The 21,179-nt window shown below is 48.1% G+C and overlaps 1 pseudogene; it reads left to right on the forward strand.

The window, feature by feature from the left end:
• Nucleotides 1-16,421, forward strand: part of LOC128596625 (regulator of nonsense transcripts 3A-like) — a 29,731-nt pseudogene extending 13,310 nt beyond the window's left edge.
• The last annotated feature ends 4,758 nt before the right edge of the window (nt 16,422-21,179 follow it).

Raw genomic sequence — 21,179 nt, forward strand, 5'->3', positions numbered from 1 at the left:
GAGTGAGACTCTGTCTCAAAAAAAAAAAGTCTGTTAATTAAAAAAAGAAAAATTATAAGGGCCCAGGGCCTGCCCGAGTTCCTCTTGTTGTAGCTGAGGTCTAAGGCCAGTAGGTCAGTTTATTCCATTTCAAATTGACTCCCATTTCAAATTGACTCCTGGAGTCAACCAAAAGCAAAAGTTGACCAGGCGTTCTGGCATGCTTGCCAAAACTACTTTGAACTCTAACCATAAAGAATATAAAATTTCTACCAGTCCATCCACACACTGTCTGCAGTGTGGAGTCGGATGTGGGGGTAGTGAGTGGTACACAGACTGTCATAGACCGGTCAGGACGGCAGGTGGGGGTGCTCTCCTGCCCTCCTGCACTGGGCCTGCCCCTCTGTAAAGAGAAAGTGCCCCAGCCCCGGCTGCCTCCCGGGAGCGCAGAGAGACTTTGCTGTGTGCATGTGAACCCTCTGCACACTTCCTGCTCCCCTAATTGGGCACACGTGGAGGTTTGGGGTTTGCCTGGTTTCTCTCCCTCAGCTTATCAGGCTTCTAAAGAACGCCAGAGGCCAGGAGTCTTTTCTTTATTCTTCTGTTGTTTTTATCTGGAGCTGTCTCCAGGGACAATCCACAGTCCTCATGCCATTTCAGGAATAGGCGGGCGCTCCGGTCTGAGACAGGGATGAATACTGCAGCCTGCCTTACTCTGGATGTCCTCAAGGAAAACGTGGGTTGGCCACTTACTCCGTTTTATTTATTCATTAATGTAGAGATTATTTTATTATATGGAAAGCCAATGACATGGATTTGTTGCCGTGTTTCTAGATCTAGAGTTTAAACGACAAAATTTGCAGAGATGATTGCATAAAGCAGCAAAGACATGCAAAAATATTAAGGAAAAAATGTGTAAGTGAGGGAAGCCATCACTCTTCAAGTTCACTCCCAAAGCGCTCGGAAACCGTGTTTACAGACCTTGCACAAGGCTTGGTGGATTTCTTTTTTTTTCTTTGTAACTAAAGCAATATTTATTTAATTTTTTTGGATATGAGGGTACAAATGATTAGGTTACAATGTCTGCATTTGCCAGGTAAAGCCCCTCACCCAGGGGGTGTGCCATATGCCCTTACATCGTGCCCATTAGGTGAGACCACACCAGTCCCCCTCCTCCCGCCCCTCCTCCCGTTTCCCCCACTTGAATATACTTCTGTTCCTCTCTCGTGTGGGCCTGTCGTTGTTCATCTACCGGTTTCATATTAGTATTGAGTGTCTTGGATGCTTGCTTTTCCATTCTTGTGATACTTTACTCAGAAGAACGTGTTTCAACTCCATCCACTGACGGCTTTCTTGAGAGAAGCCGCATCTTAGCCATGACTGAAGTGCTACATCAGGGACCAAGAAACAGATTACACCTGTGCCTTAGACAAGTTCCACTGGGGAGGAAGGATGGTTTAAAGACCAGGGAGCAGCAGTGCTGCCCCAGCCAGTAGAGCTTGCCAGGTGGACCTCACTGTCCACACAGCCTCTGTCCAGCAAGAGCCTGTACCAGAGTCTCCAGTGTCGCCAGTGGACAGCACCGTGGCCGGCAGAACGGACAGATCTCAACAGTGATTGTTTCTTTATGATAATGTCAAACTCATTCCATTCTAAAGACAATTTTTAACGAACACCTTGTCTCAGAATAGTTTTAGAAGTGCAGAAAAGCTGTGAAGATATTTTCAAATATGCTACACTCTCTTTCCCCCTAACTACCATCTCGCATCCGTGGGGCGCTTTTCCTACAGCTACGAACCAGTGTTGGTCCCTGGCTGTTAAGTGAAGTCCGCCCTCTATTCATAGTTGCTTGGCTTTCACCTAATGTCCTTTTCTTTCTGTCCCAGGAACCCATCCAGAGGATACCATAGGTCACTTAGTTGTCATGTCTCCTCCGTTCCTCCTGGCTCTTTCTGACAGTTTCTCAGACTTTCTGTGTTTTGTTAACAGATTTAAGACCAGGTATTTTGTAGACTGTCGCTCAGTTGGAATTTGTCTGACTACAAGTGCCTGCCACTACAGGTGCCTGCCACAATGCCCGGCTGTTTTTAGAGAGTGTCTCACTCTAGCTCAGGCTGGTCTCGAGACGGTGAGCTCAGGGCAATCCACCCGCCTCGTCCTCCCAGAGTGCCAGGATTACAGAAATGAGCCACCACGCACAGCCCTTTTCAATCTGCATATCTTCTAAAGATAGACTTTTTAGATAATTCTAAAGATCATTTTTATTTCTATTTCTTTTCTTTTCTTTTTTTTATTAAATCATAACTGTGTACAGTAATGCAATCATGAGGTACGATGTAGGCACTTTATGAACACATCCGCGTGTTTCATGGTGCAATGTATTGCGCAGAATACTTGTATTAGTTGTACATAGACTTGTGTGAGAATTCCTGCAGACTGAACATTAATGCATGTGAGTCCCTCATCAAGGTAACTTCATGTGCCGAAAGCCATGGCACTACGTGCACGGTGTCAGTGAGAACAGGAGTTTAGCCCCGCTCCAGACGATAACCGGCAGCATGCTTCGGGCGGGGAAAAACTGTTTCCTCTCCTCAAGAACGGTTACAGAGCTACCCGGTAAAGATGTTTCCAAACTTCCACAGCGCCTTGCATCCCAGAAATTTCATCTGCAAGGTCCTGCTTAGACAGAATTCAGCGTGTTTTCGCAGTGCAATCTATAACAGAGAATACCTGTTTTCATCGTACATGTAACTCTGAACACTCCTGCTGAGGGAACATCAGTGGATATGTGCTCTTAAGCGATGTGCCAACTGTATTGCTATCAAGTGCACGACCTCAGTGGGAGTTGAAGTTCACCCCCCACTGAAGAATGTAACTGGCAGTACGCTTTGCACCAAGTCCTGACATCCCATTTCTCTCTGTGTGCTTGCGTACGGCACTCCATTCCCAGAGCACCCGCGTCTTCAACATTCCTTTCGGCTAGGTTCATCCATCCAGCACTCCTCTACCAAACGGACGAGTCTCCTCACCTCGCCTTTCTGCTAGTGTAAATCCAGCGAGTAATCTTCTGCAGGGTGATCTGAGTCCTCACCTCACCTTTCTGCTAGTGTCCATCCAGCGAGTAATCCTCTCCAGGGTGATCCGAGTCCTCACCTCACCTTTCTGCTAGTGTCCATCCAGTGAGTAATCCTCTCCAGGGTGATCCGAGTCCTCACCTCGACTTTCTGCGAGTTTACATCTAGTGAGTAATCCTCTCCAGGGTGATGCGAGTCCTCACCTCGACTTTCCACAAGTTTACATCCAGTGAGTAATCCTCTCCAGGGTGATGCGAGTCCTCACCTCGACTTTCCGCGAGTTTATATCCAGTGAGTAATCCTCTCCAGGGTGATCCGAGTCCTCACCTTGACTTTCCGCGAGTTTACATCCAGTGAGTAATCCTCTCCAGGGTGATCCGAGTCCTCACCTCGACTTTCCGCGAGTTTACATCCAGTGAGTAATCCTCTCCAGGGTGATCCGAGTCCTCACCTCGACTTTCCGCGAGTTTACATCCAGTGAGTAATCCTCTCCAGGGTGATCCGAGTCCTCACCTCGACTTTCCGCGAGTTTACATCCAGTGAGTAATCCTCTCCAGGGTGATCCGAGTCCTCACCTCGAATTTCCGCGAGTTTACATCCAGTGAGTAATCCTCTCCAGGGTGATCCGAGTCCTCACCTCGACTTTCCACAAGTTTACATCCAGTGAGTAATCCTCGCCAGGGTGATCCGAGTCCTCACCTCGACTTTCCGCGAGTTTACATCCAGCGAGTAATCCTCTGAGGGTGATCCGAGTCTTCACCCTGCCTTTCTGCTCGTGTACATCCAGCAGATCTCCACTGCCCCAGCTTATATCAGGCAGTATCCTTGTTTCCAAGACGGTTCATAGCCAGTTTCGTTTTTTCTTTTCTTTTTTTTTATTAAATCATAACTGTGTACAATAATGCAATCATGAGGTACAATGTAGGCACTTTCTTCATAAACACATCTGCGTATTTCATGGTGCAATGTATTGCGTAGAATACTTGTACTAATCGCACATAGACTTGTATTTCTATTTTTTTGAGACAGAGTCTCACTTTGTCAGTAGAGAGCTGTTGCATCACAGCTCACAGCAACCTCAGACTCCTAAGCTCAAACGATTCTCCTGTCTCAGCCTCCCAAGTAGCTGGGATGACAGGTGCCCTCCACAAGTCCAGCTAGCTTTTCTATTTTTAGTAGAGATGTGTTTTGCTCTTGCTCAAACTGCTTTTGAACTCCTGAGCTTAAGCAATCCACCTGCCTGGGCTTCCCAGAGTGCTGGGATTATATTTTTAAATAATTATAAACCTAGGAGAAAGTTGCAAGCACAGTTCAAAGAACTTCTTTATTCTTGGACAGTATGAGAGTAGGTTGCTGGCTGGATGCCTTGTCACTCACCAACACTTGAATGTACATTTCCTACAAATGAGGATGTTCTCCTAAGTAACCACAATACACAGCTAGAACTAGAAAACGAACACGGATGCGTTACTGGCATCCACCCCTTGGATGTCCTTCAAGTTTAGTCGGTTGTTTCAATAACATCTTTCACAGCAGAAGGCTAGAGTCCAGAATCATGTGAGGCATTTAATTGTCACATCTCTTAGTCTCCTTCAATCTGAGCGGTTTTTCAGTCTTTCCTTGAATTTCATGACCTTGATACTTTTGAAGACCGTCCCTCAGACTGGTTTGACTGATGTCGCCTCATATTTAGGTTCAGGTTATATGTCTTTGGGCAGGAATGTCCCACAACTCTTGTTATATCTTGTCAGGTGGCACCTGTTCCAATGTGCCCCATGACTAATGACGTTAATTTGATTAAGATTTATCTGTACCCGCCAAGCTTCTACGCTACAATATTTACTCTTTTTACCTTTGGGATTAATAAGTATTTTGTGGGGAGGTGCCCTCTGAGGTGAGTCAACATCTTGTTCCCCATCAAACCTCCACCCACTAGTTTTCATGTCCTGATGATTCTTGGATGAATTCATTTTTCCCAGGAAGGTTGCGAGCTGACGATCTTCTCACCCCATCATTCTGTCTGCACTTGGCAATCTACGGCAGGGGAGCACTCTCCTGTCCCCCAATTATTTACGCGCGTGTGGACTCCTGGACTCCTATTTTTCCTAGTGGCTGGTGATCACCCCAGCCTTGGCAGCGGGAGCACCTTCTGTGTCCTTCAAAATGTCCCTGAGCTCCCACAGGAAGAGTTCCAGACTATTTTTGTATTTTCATGGATCAGCCCTGTTAGTGGAGAATATTTAGAAAGCAAGTTCTGGGGTGGCGCCTGTGGCTCAGTGAGTAGGGTGCTGGCCTCATATACCGAGGGTGGCGGGTTCAAACCCAGCCCCGGCTGAACTGCAACGGAAAAATAGCTGGGCGTTGTGGCGGGCGCCTGTAATCCCAGCTGCTCAGGAGGCTGAGGCAGGAGAATCACGGAAGCCCAAGAGCTAGAGGTTGTTGTGAGTCCTGTGACATCATGGCACTCTACTGAAGGCGGTAAAGTGAGACTCTGTCTCTATTAAAAAAAAAAAAAAGAAAGCAAGTTCTGGACACTGAGGGGGCTTGTTTTTTGGGTGCGGCTCTCAGGGACAGAGGTGGGAAATACACGAATGTGTATTCATGCCAACACACACACACATTTACATGTACACGCCCACGTGCATCTGCATTTATTTTTACATCCACTTACATGTATGTTGAAAACCATAAATCTACACTGATACCTCCTGTTTCTACCTAACCCTAAAGGGTTCTGTGCCAGTGTGTGAGGGCTGCTGTAACAAAATAGTGATGACTGGGTGGCTTACCAACAGGAATTTATCTTCTCACAGTTCTGCAGGCTGGAAGTCCAAAGTCAAGGTCCCAGCAGGGCTGGTTTCTCCCGTGGCCTCTCTGCCTGGCTGGCAGAAGGCCATCCTCTTGCTGCCTTTTCATGTGATTGTCCCTTTGGGCACATGTGGCCCTGTGTCTCTGTCCTAATCTCCTTTTCTTGTAAGGACACCGGTCGGACACAGTTAGGGCCCATCCTAATGGCCTCGTTTCTACTCAGTTACTTCTTTAAAGGCCCTGTCTCCAAATACAGTCACATTCTGAAGAGCTTGGGCTTCAGCGCATGAATTTGTGGGGGATACAATTCCGCCCATAATGGCTTCACTCTAGTTTCTTCCTTGCTTTCCACATCTTCTTCTTTTTTTTTTTTTGAGACAGTGTCTTACTATGTTGCCCTCAGTAGAGTGCTGTAGTGTCACAGCTCACGGCAACCTCAAACTTTTGGGCTTAAGTGACTCTCTTGCCTCAGCCTCCCAGGTAGCTGGGACTACAGGCGCCTGCTACAATGCCAGCTGTTTTTTTGTTGCAGTTTTCATTGTTTAGCTGGCCCAGGTGTATGTGGCCGGCACCCTAACCACTGAGGTACAGGCACTGAGCCATCTTTCCATATTTGAAACTCCCATTTCTAGCACAGACAAACCTGGCCCCTGTTCTGTCCAGATGTTGACATATTAGGGTGGTGCTCTCCCTGTGTAACCAACGGCTGCCTCTGCCTCCACACAGGTGACTTCCTGGGCTCAGACGACCCAACCACCACATCCTGCCCCCACCAACTAAGATGAATTCCTCACACTGGGCCCCTCCTTGTCCTGCCTTTGTTCCAACACCCTCTGCTGGGTGCTGCTACTGCCCCTCCCACCCCACCTCCGCCCAGTGCACCCTCCTTGTCTCACTGGGCTCCAGCATCCCACACACAGCTTCACAAACGCCCCTTCCCCCTGCCGGGCTCTGATCTTCCTCGCCAGGCTGTGGCACGGCCCACCTCCATCCTACACCGGGTGCCCCTCACCTCATGGCTCTTAGATAGGAGGGAAGACCCGATTCCCAATGAGCTGTGGGTCTCCTCAGATCCTAGGCCAGGGGCATCAGCGGACCAACTAGGGCTCATTGTTGCAAGCAACAGAAACCAACGCTGGCTAACGTAAGCAAATAATAATCACATTCAAGAGTCACAGGACCATGCAAAACTCCAAATAACAGCCACAGGCAGGTCAGGAACTATGGCAGTCTGAGAATGCGGGGGGAGTGAGCAGAATTCGGAGGTGCCACTATCAAAATGGCTGAGCACAAGCTGTGGTCTTCTCTGGGCCCCTTCACTGCAAACTCAGATTCCCGCGGGGCTAGGGTGCATGTTGGGCTGAACCCTCAGCCGGGGGATGTGTACGGGGATTGACTTCCCACCTGAGCCTTGTGAAAAGGAAAGAGGCGGGTTCCCACAGGAAAACTGGGGCTTGCTGCTCACGGAAGGGCACGAGCAGCTGAGAGCTGAATATTTGGTTCTTGTATTTGTTTCCTGGAGCAGCCATGATGCAAACTGAGTGACTTAAATGACAGAAATTATTGTTGAGAGGCTTGAAATCAGAAATCCAGGCGTCAGCAAAGCTGGCTGCCTCCTTCTGAGAGCTGTGAGAAAGCACCTCTTTATGCCTCTCCCCCAGCTTCTTGTGGTTGGAGGCGGCCCTTGACTCGAAGATGTGTTCTCTCTCTGCGTGTCTTGGTACAATATCCCCGCTACATGTGTCTGTCCCTGTGTCCAAATTTCCCCTTCTTGTAAGGACACGATCCTATCAGATAAGGCCCACCCTACCTGAGTCTGACCTCATCTGAAAATATTTACTGCCACCTGAGTTATGAACTATTTTTCAAGTTTTCAGATTACTTTTTACATTTCTGATTTTCAAGTCTTTATATTACTTTTTTATTGATGTGTGTTTTAGGATCATTATGTTTTCAAAGTTTTTTTTTTTTTTGAGACAGAGTCTCAAGCTGTCACCCCGGGTAGGGTGCCGTGGCATCACAGCTCACAGCAACCTCAAACTCTTGGGCTCAAGTGATTCTCTTGCCTCAGCCTCCCAAGTAGCTGGGACTACAGGTGCACGCCACAGTGCCCAGCTATTTTTTTGTTGCAGTTGTCATTGTTGTTTAGCAGGCCCGGGCCGGGTTTGAACCTGCCAGCCTCGGTGTTTGTGGCTGGTGCCCTACCCAGGGAGCTATGGGTGCCGCCACTGTCTTCCAAGCTTTTATTCTATTTTTGTAATAAAACGCCACAGCCCCAAGAAAACATTTCTTTGTGCGTGTGTAGCCGTGTGTTAACTAATTATGCCTGTGATAGCCTTAGTTCCAAGGAGGTCACCTTCTGAGGTCCTAGGGATTAGAACTGAAACGTGTGAATTTTGGGAGACATTACCCAAAACAACCCTTTCGAGACACCCAATCCAGTGTCCTTCAGGAAAGACTAAGTCCCAGATATGTCTTTTCCTCCCCGCTGTGTGCTCAGTTCTGGAAGAAACCTCAATCTGAACAAAGTGGAAAACTCAACAGATTCTCTTCCTGGTGAAAAGAAATCTACTCCTATGGAAATCTCACTCAAATTCACGGCTATAGGTGATCCCAAGAGCAGAAAACCACATCAGGATCTGACACCTCCTCCTCCGGCTGATGGGTGCGTGCATCTCAGGGCCATCACACATCCCCACGTCATCACGCAGGTGACTGATTGTCACATGTAGTTGTCATTGTGATTAGTAAAATCCAAGGTAACTTTAAGGTATTCACAAATTCCTTCACTATTTTTATTTGCTAAGTCAACACACACTAGAATTACAGCAGCTATAGGTAGAAGTCAGCAATATGTCGTATATCAAAAAAGGATTGTCTTACTCAAAAAGGAACAGGAACCTCAAGATTTACTGTAAAATTACAGCAATCAAGACAGCGTAGGACTGGAAAAAGGACTGACAGATAAAACAGAACAAAGAACCTAGAAATAGACATTTGTGATACAGCCATTTGATTTTTGACAAAGGTGCCAAGGCAGCCCCCTGGGGACAGGACATCCATGGACTGGTGGTACCAGGAAAAATGGATTTCTGTATAGGAAAAAAAAACCTGAACCTCAACCTTTGTGCAAGTTAGGGTTTGATCCGAGAAGCAGAGCCACTGTGAGTAATATGGAACAAGCGTTTGCTGGGCGCGGTGGGGAGCTGTAAGCCCAGCTACTCAGGAAGCTGAGGCCAAGCATTGGAGGGGGCAGTGAGCAATGATCACACCACTACAATTCAGCCTGGGTGGAGTCAGACCTCAAAGGTGAAAATTCATTAAAAAGCCCATGCAAGGCTGGGCCCAGGGGCTCATGCCTCTAATCCCAGCACTGGCCTAGGCAGGTGGATCACCAGGAGTTTGAGACCAGCCAGAGCAAGAGTGAGATCCTGTCTCTACTAAAACATAGAAAAACTAGTCAGGCCTGCTGGTGGGCACCTGTACTCAGAAGGCTGAGGCAGGAGGATGGCTCAAGCCCAGGAATTTGAGGTTGCTGTGAGCTATGACGCCACAGCACTCTACCCAGGGCAACAGTGAGACTCTGTCTATACATAAATAAATAAATAAAGCCTATGCAACGCTGTTGCTTTTTGGTTCCATGTTGGGCTTGAGATCAACAGGTCGGGAAGATAGGATGGATGTCCAGAGAGAGAGAGAAGAAGGACAAACTGGAACTCAAAAGAACTCAAAAGACAAATTTGATGCTGCGTCTGTCTCTCATCACTGCCCTACAGAACAAGCTGGTGCCCTTCGGTGTGGAGCTGCACACACCGCCCAGGACTCTGGCAGTGAACAGAGGGGAGCCAGAGAAGTGGCAGGGGCCCTGAGCTGGCTGCTACCAATGTCCGCAAGGTGACCCAGCTTGTGAGTGACAATGAGCCTCACCCCTCACCCTGGGTGGACTGCTGGAGCTCAAAGCTGGCAGTTCTTTCACGTCCCCCTTCCAAGGACCACACAGATTGCTCTTGTGCTTGTCGCTGACCCAGAGCTGTGCAGGGGAGGGAGATGTAGCTCTAGCTTAGCTAAGCGGCCGCAGAAAGAGCCTCCAAAACTCTTGCCTTGCGTCACATAAGAAGCTGAGTCAACTTAGCTCATAGACCTAAACAGGAACGCTAAAACTGCAGAGCCTCCAAAGGGCCACACAGAAGAACGTCTTCCCGACTTCAAGTAGGCAGATGTCCAATACAGGGGACAGAAGGCGATAGCCGGGGAAAGAAAAAACTGATAAAGTAGATGTCATCAAAAAACACCATTCAAAATGAAAAGACAGAAAGTTCTCTTTAGTCAAGTATCACAAGGATAAAAAAGTAAGTATCCAATGTATTCAATACTAATATGAAGCCAGTAGATGAAATATTACACGCCCACACAAGAGAAAAACTCCATTTAATTCAAGTTGGAGGTAGAAGGTAGTAAGGAGGGGGGAGGAGGGAGGAGGGAGGGGGATCGGAGGCTTCCACCCAAAGGGCACAATGTAAGGGTACACGGCACATCTCCTGGGTGAGGGGTACACCTACAACAGGGACCTTACCTAACAAATGTGAACACTGTCACCTAATTGTTTGTACCCCCAAATTAACCTGAAATTTAAAAAAATTAAAAGATGAGCCACATTTTGGGAGAAAACATTCACAAAATGTATCTCTGACAAAGGACTGGGGCCTGGGATGTATCAGTATCCGTGCTAATGCAACAAAAACAAATCAAAAAAGCAGGCAAAAGATTTGAAAAAGATCCTTCCCAAAAGAAGATATGAGTGGTTAACAGGGACAAGGAAATGTACTCAGCATCGTTAGTTATCTGGGAAATGCAAATTACAGCCACAGTGAGACACCACTACACACCAACCAGAATGATTAAAATGTGAAAGACTGTCAACTCCATATGCTGGAGAGAATGTGGGCTGTGGAACTCACACATTTTTGGTAGGGAAGTAAATAATGTTGTCTGCAACTTATTTTGCAATGCATCAAAATACGCATGGTGAGGCAGATTGTATTTTCCGAAAATGACCACATTTCCCTTCCCACATGCTCTGGCAATGTAACCATGCCACTCCCTTTGCTAGACTTGGAGTCTAATTCCCCTCTCCTTGAATCTGGATGGGTTTGTGACTGCATTGGCCAATGGGGTTCAGTGGAAACGATGCTTGTATATTTATAAGGCTGGGTCAGAAGAGCTCATGACTCTTCCCTTTCATTCACGGGGACATTCGTGAAGCCCTCAGCCATCAGCTAGGAGGTTTGACTCTCCGGAGGCCACCATGCTGTCACGAAGCCAACTGGACTAGAGGCCACAAGGAGTCTTTCCAACCCATTGTCTAAATTTTCATGTCATCCTAGCCTGGGGGCAGGACACAAGAGTGAAAGAGCCTCCAGCTATTTCCAGCTCTCTTCCCTGTCAAATCACCCCCGGCCTAAGGTTTCCGAGCAGAAGGTTGAAAGCATCACTGGGCTTCTTTGAGCTGTGTATCCTGTCCTCAGCGGCAAGCAGAATTTAGAAGTCAGATCCAGCTGGGTCCAAAAACAATTTCTCCTTTCGGGTTTCTCCCAGGGGAAGATTCTCAAAAGTAAAAGTGAGCACCAGAGCAAAGATCAAATCCAGGGCACTGTCAGGAAAATATCTCAGAGTAGAGGTGAAGCCAAGTGCCCAACTGTAAAATTCTTTATTAAGCCACTGGCAACTTTCAAGTTGGTGCTTTGTAGACCCTTTCCACCAGACAAAAAGCCTTTTAAGGATATTAACAGCATGGCTTGGGGATGCTCTGTGTTAAACAACAGAACTTGTAAGAATCTTAAGGGCATTGTCCCATAGCGACTGCATGGGAACCCAAATTAGAGAAAAGCTTATTTTGAAGAGATTTATGACTATGGCTTTTGTTTAACTGAGTGGATTACAAATTCATACAGGAAAAAAATATCCACAGAGTTTTAAAGGAATTGAATTAGCCTGGCCTGAAAGGGACAGAGATAGCTCAAAATGAAAGGAGGCCTTTGAACTTCTATACTTTTATAGGCAGGAAACAGGCTCAGAGACTACTCAGTTGCAAACACAGGTCATTTCTTACAGAAAAGGACTAAGGACTCAGAGGGCAGAGTCCAGATACCAGAGGCCAGAGCCAAGAGCTACGGCAAGCAACTTACTCAAGGAGTAAGACAGAGCCCTAAGGAATTGTCAGGGTGTGCCCAGCCAGATCGCAGAGTTGCAGAATTGCTACAGTCCAGTATCTCCTTTGCGCCGCCTGTTTTCTGCCTGTTCAGTAGCAGCACGGCTGGTTATTCTGATCCTCCCCTGCTGTTGTCTGTCAGGGGTGGTGGGGAGGCAGGTAACCCGTCTTCAAACAGAGTACCAGGAGACCATACCTGGGGCGCATTAGGCACACCTGGACTGGACTTAGCTGAAGAAATCTTGAACTCCAGAGCTTGAGATAAAATGAAATGAGAATTGGGGCACTCTACACCAGATGTGTTGTGACCAAAGGACAAATGTAGCATCTCCAAAGATGGTCACAAGAGCTCCCTTCCCATAGATCTTCAACCAAGCGACCTTGCCACATCACCATCAAGATATGGAGGCAAATTCTTTCTCCTTTGTGTGAATGACTCCACCTTGCTGTGACCAATAGGAAGTGATGCTGCAACTCCCGCGGCTCGGTTATAAAGGCCATGCAACTTCTACCTTGTTAGCCAGAACCCACACTTGCAGCCCTCAGCTGCCACGTACAAAGCCTAAGTACTTTGAGGCCACCACGCTGGGAGGAAGCCTGGGCTACGCGGAGAGGGCAATGCAGGCCCTGAGGGTGACTTCCAGGCATGGGAATGAAGGTGCCTCCAGATGGGTCCAGCCCCCGAGCATCAAGTCTCCCAGCTGAGGCCTCAAACAATCTAGAGCAGTGATTTTCAATCGAACATTTCTTTTTTTTTTTTTTTTGAGAGTCTCTGTCACCCTCGGTAGAGTGCTATGATGTCACAGCTCACAGCAACCTCAAATTCTTGGGATTTTTAATTAATTAATTTTTTTTTGCAGTTTTTGGCGAGAGCTGGGTTTGAACCCACCACCTCTGGCACAAGGGGCCGGCGCCCTACTCCTTTGAGCTTAAACTCTTGGGTTTTTAAGCGATTCTCTTGCCTCAGCCTCCCAAGTAGCTGGGACTACAGGCGCCCACCACAACACCTGGCTATTTTTTTGTTGCAGTTGTTTAGCTGGCCTCGGGCTGGATCGAACCACTCTTGGTATATGTGGCTGGCGCCATAACCACTGTGCTAACAGGCGCCAAGCCTCAACCGAACTTTTTTTTTTTTTTTTTTTCAGTTTTTGGCCAGGGCTGGGTTTGAACTCGCCACCTCTGGCATATGGGGCTGGCGCCCTACTTCTTTGAGCCACAGGCGCCACCCTCAACCGAACATTTTTAAAGATCATTCATTAAATTATTTTGGAAAAAAGTTCAAAGCACAGTAAGTATTCTTTTTTTTACCCTTTTTATGATCAACATAATTGAAGTGCCCCTCAGAAGTTTAAGTGTGCTGTGAGATAAAAAAAAGATTGAAAAACACTGTTCTAGAGCAATGGTAAGCCAACCTCACTATGTCCTGTCTAAATTCCTAACTCACAGAATCCAGTAGTCTAATAACATGGCGGTTAAGTCACTAAGTTCCGGAGTGTTTGTTATGTAACAACTGTAACCAGAACAGATGGATTAATAGATGGAAAGAGGGATAGATGAGCAGATATGTCATAAAGTAAATAGAGTAAAACATTAATGGTAGAATGTAGGGGACGTGTATGTGGGTGTTCAACGTACAATTCTTTCAACTTTTCTGCCTATTTAAAAACATCAACAATAAGACATGTGGGGGTGGCCTCCCGTATGGCCAGAGCGAGCGCTGATGTGGGCCTGCCTTTACCCAGGTGGTCATCCGGCAGCTTCCCCTGGGTCTCACCCAGGAGCAGCTGCAGGAGCAACTGTGCCCGCTGCCCACGCATGACGACTTCGCATTCTTCTCGGTGGACCTCCATCTTTATCCTCATCTCTACTCAAGAGCATGCATTAATTTTAGAAATCCTGATGACATTCTTCTTTTTAGAGATCGTTTGGATGGATATATCTTCATTGACCGTAAAGGTCTGGAATATCCTGCTGTGGTAGAGTTTGCTCCGTTCCAGAAGATGGCCTAAGAAAAAAGATACCAAGACTGGGAGCATTGAAGATGATCCAGAATGTAAGAAGTTTTTAGAAACTTACTGTGTGGAGGAAGAGAAGGCCATTGCCAAGCCCGAAACTCTCTTGGGAGAGACAGAGGCAAAAACCAGAGCACTCGTGGCTAGAGGAACCACACCTCTTTTGGAATATATTAGAAATAGAAAATTAGAAAAGCAGAGAATTTGAGAGAAGCGAGAAGAGCAGAGGAGGAGGAGGAAGTTAGAGAGGAAACGCTGGCGGGAAGAGGAGAAAAGAAAAAAAGAAGAAAGGTGTAAAAGAAAAGGGTAAGATAAACAGAAGAAAACTACTGAGAAAGAAATAAGAATTCAGCTTCTTAAACTGGAGAAAGCTAAATTATAGCTTTCACATGAAGGCTATAACCCAACTATAGCACAAGACTATGGGGAAAGGTCCAAGGAAGGGGAAGGGAGGGGGGAGGTTTTAGAGGAGGGAGGGTAATGGGTGGGGCCACATCTACAGTGCATCTTAGAATGGGTACAGGCGAAACTTACTAAATGCAGAATACAAATGCCTGCATACAGTAACTAAGAAAATGCCATGAAGTTGAACAGTTTGATGAGAATATTTCAGATTGTGTATGAAACCCGCACATTGTACCCCTTGATTGCACTAATGTACACGGCTATGATTTAACAATAAAAATAAATTGAAAAAAAAAAAGAAACTGGAGAAGGGAGAGGAACCAACCACAGAGAAACCAAGAGAAAGGGAGGAGAGGATGTTGGAGTTGGAAAACATGAAGCCTGGGCTGCTTGTGCAGTCGCCAAAGCCGGACCCTTGGAGAGCGCCTGGAGGAGCCCAGGGAGAAGTCACAAAATGTCAGTGACAAAGAGACCACAGGGACAAGGTCAGAGGGTCTCTCACGGACTACAGCAGGAAGCACAGAGCTCCCTGCCAGCTGGGCAGGCTCTTGGGGAGGAGTGAAGATGAGCCAAGATGGGGGAAGCGTCTGCCCCAGACGAGGGAGGGAGGGAGGGTGGCCAGCAGGGCAGCGCCTCCAGAGAGGCCGCAGAGAGACCCACAAGAGGGCAGAGGTGTGATGACAGTCTTGCACCCAGACAGGGACAGCTGGGAAATAAGGTCTTTATTAAACCCTAAAAGAAAATCTCAAAAAAAAAAAACCCAACTAAACAAACAAAAAAAAAAACCATCGACAAAAATTGGTAGGAAGGATGAAAAGGGAAACTAGCTAGCATTAATTTTGTCAGACACTGGGCCGGGTCCTGACACCAGCTTCTACATTGATTATCTCATTGAATTTTCTCAGCGTCCCCACTGATAGACACTATTATGGTTTCCAGTTTACAGATGAGGAAACTGAGGCACAGAGAGGTCCTAATGTAACAATGGCAGAGGCAAGACTCCAGTTCAGGTATGGGGGATCCTTAATCAGTTATCAACTCTGCCAACCCTGAGCCCTCAATTTTCCCATCCACCCTCCATCCATTTCTCTGGGAGGAAGTTAAAAAAAAATGGCTTATACTGACTCTCTTTTTTTTTTTTTTTGGAGAGAGTTTCATTTTGTTGCCCTCGGTAGTGCAGTGTAGTTGTAGCTCACAGCAACCTCCAACTCTTGGGCTCCAGCGATTCTCTTGCCTCAGCCTCCCAAGTAGCTGAGACTACAGGCGCCCGCCACAGTGCCGGGCTATTTTTAGAGACGGGAGTCTGGCTCTGGCTCAGACTGGTTTCGAACCTGTGAGTTGAGGCGATCCACCTGCCTCAGCCTCCCAAGTGTTGGGATTACAGGAGCGAGCCACCGCGCCTGGCCCCGGAGAGGCTTTAAATAAGTTGACCCAGGTCGCTGGGGACAATGGTGGGCAGGACGCTCAGCTCCTGACGCAGAGTCCAGCGCGTTCAGTTTGCGTTTCTCTTAATTGGTCTCCACACTGTTTTCCGATTAAAACAAGTCTGGCGATTAAGCTGCGCCCTGATGCCCACGGTTTCTGGGGGTGTTTTCCCAACCTCTGTGCTTCGGGCTCAGCACCTCTCTTGTGGCCCAGTCTTTGAAGAGCTCTGCAGCCAGTCGTAGGAGAGGGGCACCCAGGCCGCCTGCGCCCCTTCGCCAGCGTGCCTCACCCACGCACGGTTCACGGTGGCTCTGGGGAGGCCGGGTGCAGAGACCTGGGGATACCCACCCTCTCCAGCAGGCGTGGGCTCCTATTCTGCGTAGAGGAGGCCAGGAGAGGATCCTATACCTGGTCGGTGTGGTCAGCAGGGCGGCAACCGGGGCATTTGCCCGGGCAGGGCGGCGCTGGCGACTGCACGCGCGGCTGCACGCACGGCCTACGGGCCTCTAACCGCCAGACCCCGCGGGCTCCAGCAGCTCCCACGCCCGCACGTGGCTGCAGAACCTGAGCTTGCCGGCCCCAACGCTCCTCCTGGACTTGGGGCCGGGGCCCTCAGGCTCCTAGCGCCGCATGTTGCCACGAACGCCTCATCTGGGGGCTGAAACTGCGTCCCCAACCCCCACTCCCGCGGAGGAGGCCTGGCCCAGGCGGTCAGCGCGGCGACGGCTGGACAGCCGCCCAGTCCCTCGCCCCCACCCCGGGGCCCGCGCCGCCGGCGGCAGGAGCTGGGGACGCCGTCTGGCTCCCCCCGCCCAAGGTTCTAGTCTCCGCCCGTTGTAGCCTGAGCTCTCCGGCTCCAGAAGGCTTTGCCGGAAGACCTGGGGGAAGGGGACAGACGGCTGTGCGGCGGGTGCTGACCGCAACAGCCCGAGGCCAGGGTCAGGTTTCTCGGCAACCGGTCCCTCCCCTCCCCCACCGAGGCTCCATTGAGTCAGCGCCCAGGGACGGAGGATCCGGCCCAGGTGTGGCCCAGGGGCGCGCGCGTCCTGTGGGCAGGGCAGGCAGATGAGAGGGTGACGTGGGGCTGCCCCAGTTGCCCGCCCGCTGTTACCACCACCCCAGCTGGGCTGCGCTCCTGGACACGGAGATGGCCCGAGGGGCAGCGACAAGTCTGTTTCCTTCCCGCCTCCACCTGCTCTGGCCGAAACGAGATTTTCCGGCGGGGCTGCCCCGCCCGAAGACTTGCAGGACCCCGCCCAGGCCGAAGGATGGAGCGGCCAGAGAGTGTGCGAGCCGGAGTCCCGGGTGGCCGCCCCAGCCGGGAGCCTCCTCCGGGCTCCCTTCACTCCCGCGCCCCACCTGGGGCCCCAGGTCTGGGAGGTTGGAAAAGCTTCTTGGCAGATTCTGAGAATCACGGCTCCAGTCCAACTGCATCACTTACAGTTGGGGAAACTGAGGCACAGCAGACTGCCCCGAGGTCGCACCGTGAGTTGGCAAACCGCAGGTCTGTGGGGAGCGGCCAGGATTTTCCGTGGCCCGAGTCCTTGGGGACTGGGGCAGAGCCAGGGACGCAGGAAGGCCAGGGCGCCTGCTGCCCAACAGCTCTGCGGAGGGACCAGCGGATGGCCGCGCGTGAGGAGTGGAGATTCCGTTTAATCTCCGCAGCGAGCAGGACAGGAAGCGCTCTGGGGCCCAGCCTGGCGCCGGCCTGGACCCCAGGGCACGTTCCCAGGAGCCAGGGATTGGAAGGGAAGCGTCCTTCATTTCCTCAGCAGTGAGGTCTGTGATCGCAGGAGGCTGGTTTTCCAAAATCACAGCATGGGAAGACCCAAAAGGGGAGGTACCCCGGAGGATTCTTTATCTGCTCAACCTTGAATCAGACTTGGCAATCGGCATTTGATCAAAAACTCGGTCAGTTTCTCAAAACGCGAAATCAATCGCTGCTTTTACTTTTTTATTTGGCATTTCCTTGGGTTATTCTCGATCCTGGGAATAAAAGATGATAAGCTATTGTCTTAAATTCTGTCCTGGTGAGCATCTATCTTCAATTCAGGATTTCCCTAGAGCCAGATCTTAACCAGCTTCAGGTTTATGACTTTTTGAAAAATATAATTTTGATGAATTTTTATCTATTCCTCAAATTAGAAAATCCCTTAATTACAGGAGAAAACATTTTCAAAGAGAAAGGCCAGACCTTTAGAGTGAGCCCTGGAGCAAGACTTTAAGAAAATCTCTGGGCAGGCCGCCCTCCTCTGCAGATTTGCAGGCTGGAGGAGGGAGAACCAAGCAACAAGGCCTCTCCTGCTCTGTCAGGAGCACTGTCTGCCCCTTAATTCTTGGCTAGAAAATAAAGAATGAATGAAGGTTTGCTTAGAGGTGCTCATCCTCCTGCAGAGGATTCTAATGAGAGAGAAAGCACTACCTTGGTTACAATGGTGTTGAAATTGGGCTTTGGTGGCCAAAGGGTTTCTGAAGGAAAATTTTTCCTTATAAAAGTATTTGGAAATGAGGAAGGAACAATAGAACATCACCCTTTTACATCCCTAGTGAATTAATGGATCTAGGCCAGGTCAGCAATGGCTGTAACATCACTAAGTGCCCCCCCTCCCCCCCCACACAAACACTTTATGTGCTTTCTTTTCTTTTCTTTCTTTTTTTTTTTTTGAGACAGAGTCTCACTCTGTGCCCTGGGTAGAGTGCTGTGCTGTCATAGTTCACAGCAACCTCAAACTCCTGGGCTCAAATGAGTCTCTTGCCTCAGCCTCCTGAGTAGCTGGGACTACAGGCACCTGCCACAATGCCTGGCTAGATTTTCTATTTTTAGTAGAGAGGGGCTTTCCTCTTGCTCAGGCTGGTCTCGAACTCCTGTCCTCAGGCAATCCACCTGCCTTGGGGTCTGAGAGTGCTGAGGTATGAGCCACTGCACCTGGCCACATCATATGCTTCCTAATGAAAAATCTTGGCACCAACTATGGAGTAATCTAGACAGCCCTCATACCCCACAATCCCTACATGTGAAACCTGAATTTGACTGAGATACATATAGATCAACTACAATAGTTCCCTGTTAGATCAACTACGATAGTTCCCCGTTATCTGAGGTTTCATTTTCTACAATTTCAGTTATTTACAGTCAACCATGATCTGAAAATATTAAATGGAAAATTGTAGAAATAAAAAAAAAGAAAATTGTAGAAATAAGTCCTAAGTTTTGCACTAAGTTTTAGTCCTAAGTTTTTTTTTTTTTTAAAGACAGAGTCTCACTTTGTCACCCTCAGTAGAGTGCTATGGTGTCACAGCTCACAGCAACTTCCAACTCCTCGGCTTAGGTGATTCTCTTGCCTCAGCCCAGAGTAGCTGGGACACAGGCGCCCGCCACAATGCCTGGCTATTTTTTTGTTGCAGTTTGGCCAGAGCCAGGTTTGAACCCGCCACCCTCAATATATGGGGCCGGCACCCTACCTACTGAGCCACAAGCGCCGCCCTAGTCCTAAGTTTTAAACTGTGAACCATTCTGAGTAGCATAATGGAATCTCGGGCTGGCCAGCTCTGTCCTGCCCTGATGTAAATAATCTGTTTTCGTCCTGCATAACCACACTGTCTGTGCTACTGGGCCATTAGTCATTTCCTAGCCTGAGTTATCAGCCCTACATTTATGTAACTTTCATTACAGTGTATTGTTGCAATTGTTCCATTTTATTATTAGTTATTATTGTTTATCTCTTACTGTGCCTAATTCATAAAGTAAACTTTATCAGAGGTAGATATAGAAAGAATATAGGGCATATAGAGTTTGGTGCTGTCTATGGTTTCCGGCATCCACTAGGGCAGTGTTTTTCAACCCTTTTTTATCTCATGGCACACTTGAACTTCTAGTTAAACTTCTGCGGTACGGTTATTATGTTGATAAAAAAATAAGAGTTAAGAAAAATAATATACTGGGTGGTGCCCATAGCTCAGTGGGTAGGGTGCCTGCCACATACACTGAGGCTGGTGGGTTCGAAGCCAGCCAAGCCAGCTAAAACAACAATGACAACTGCAACAACAATAACAACAAATGGGCATTGTGGTGGGTGTCTGCAGCCCCAGCTACTTGGGAGGCTGAGGCAAGAGAATCGCCTAAGCCCAAGAGTTTGAGGTTGCTGTGAGCTGTGACTCCACAGCACTCTACCCCAGGGTGACAGCTTGAGACTCTGTCTCAAAGAAAAAGAAAAAGAATATACGTACTGTGCTTTGGACTTCTTTTGAAACAATTTAATGAATGATCTTTAAAAAATATTCTTTTTTTTTTTGTTGTTGTTGTCGTTATTTTTGGCTGGAGCTGGGCTTGAACCCACCACCTCCGGCATATGGGACCAGTGCCCTACCCCTTTGAGCTACAGGTGGCACCCCTAAAAAATGTTCTTGGCACACTTAAGTTCCTCTCACAGCACACCAGTTGAAAGTCACTGCACTAGGGTCTTGGAATATATCCCCCACTGGTAACAAGACACTAGTGTGCTACTAACAATTTACAGGAAATACAAAGTGCAGGGAACGTGTTAAACCCCGCCCTCTGAGGAGGTAAACAAAACAATCCAGATCTTGCAAAACTACTGGATAAATAATCTAGTTCTTCAATGATGAATTATAAGGAAAATAATCACATTTAGATTTTGAATCAAACAAGAGATAGAAAAAAAGTGGCATTTATAGGACTTCTATACATGGATGGGATATTCAATATTAAAAAGTATTAATAGTTTAGGAAACAGAATATCATGGTTATATTTTTATTTTATTTTATTTTATTTTTGCAGTTTTTGGCCAGGGTTGGGTTTGAACCCGCCACCTCCGGCATATGTGGCCAGCCCCCTACTCCTTTGATCCACAAGCGCCACCGTGGTTATATTTTTAAAGTCATCTTTTGGGGCCAGGCCACGTGGTTCATGCCTGTAAACTTAGCACTCTGGGAGGCTGAGGTGGGTGGATTGCCTGAGCTCAGGAGTTCAAGACCAGCTTGAGCAAGAGCGACACCTTGTCTCTAAAAAAAAAAAAATAGCCAGGCTTTATGGCAGGCACCTGTAGTCCCAGCTGCTTGGGAGACTGAGGCAAGAGGATCACTGAGCCCAAGAGTTTGAGAGATTGCTGTGAGCTGTGATGCTACAGCAATCTACTGAGGTGAGAAAGTGAGACTGTCTCGAAAAGAAAAAAGTCAGCTTTTGGAAATACACGTTGAAGTATTGACAGAGGAAATGATACGATGTCTGGAATTTATTTCTAAATAGT

This window comes from Nycticebus coucang, chromosome 10, assembly GCF_027406575.1.
Source record: "Nycticebus coucang isolate mNycCou1 chromosome 10, mNycCou1.pri, whole genome shotgun sequence".
Lineage (NCBI taxonomy): Eukaryota > Metazoa > Chordata > Mammalia > Primates > Lorisidae > Nycticebus > Nycticebus coucang.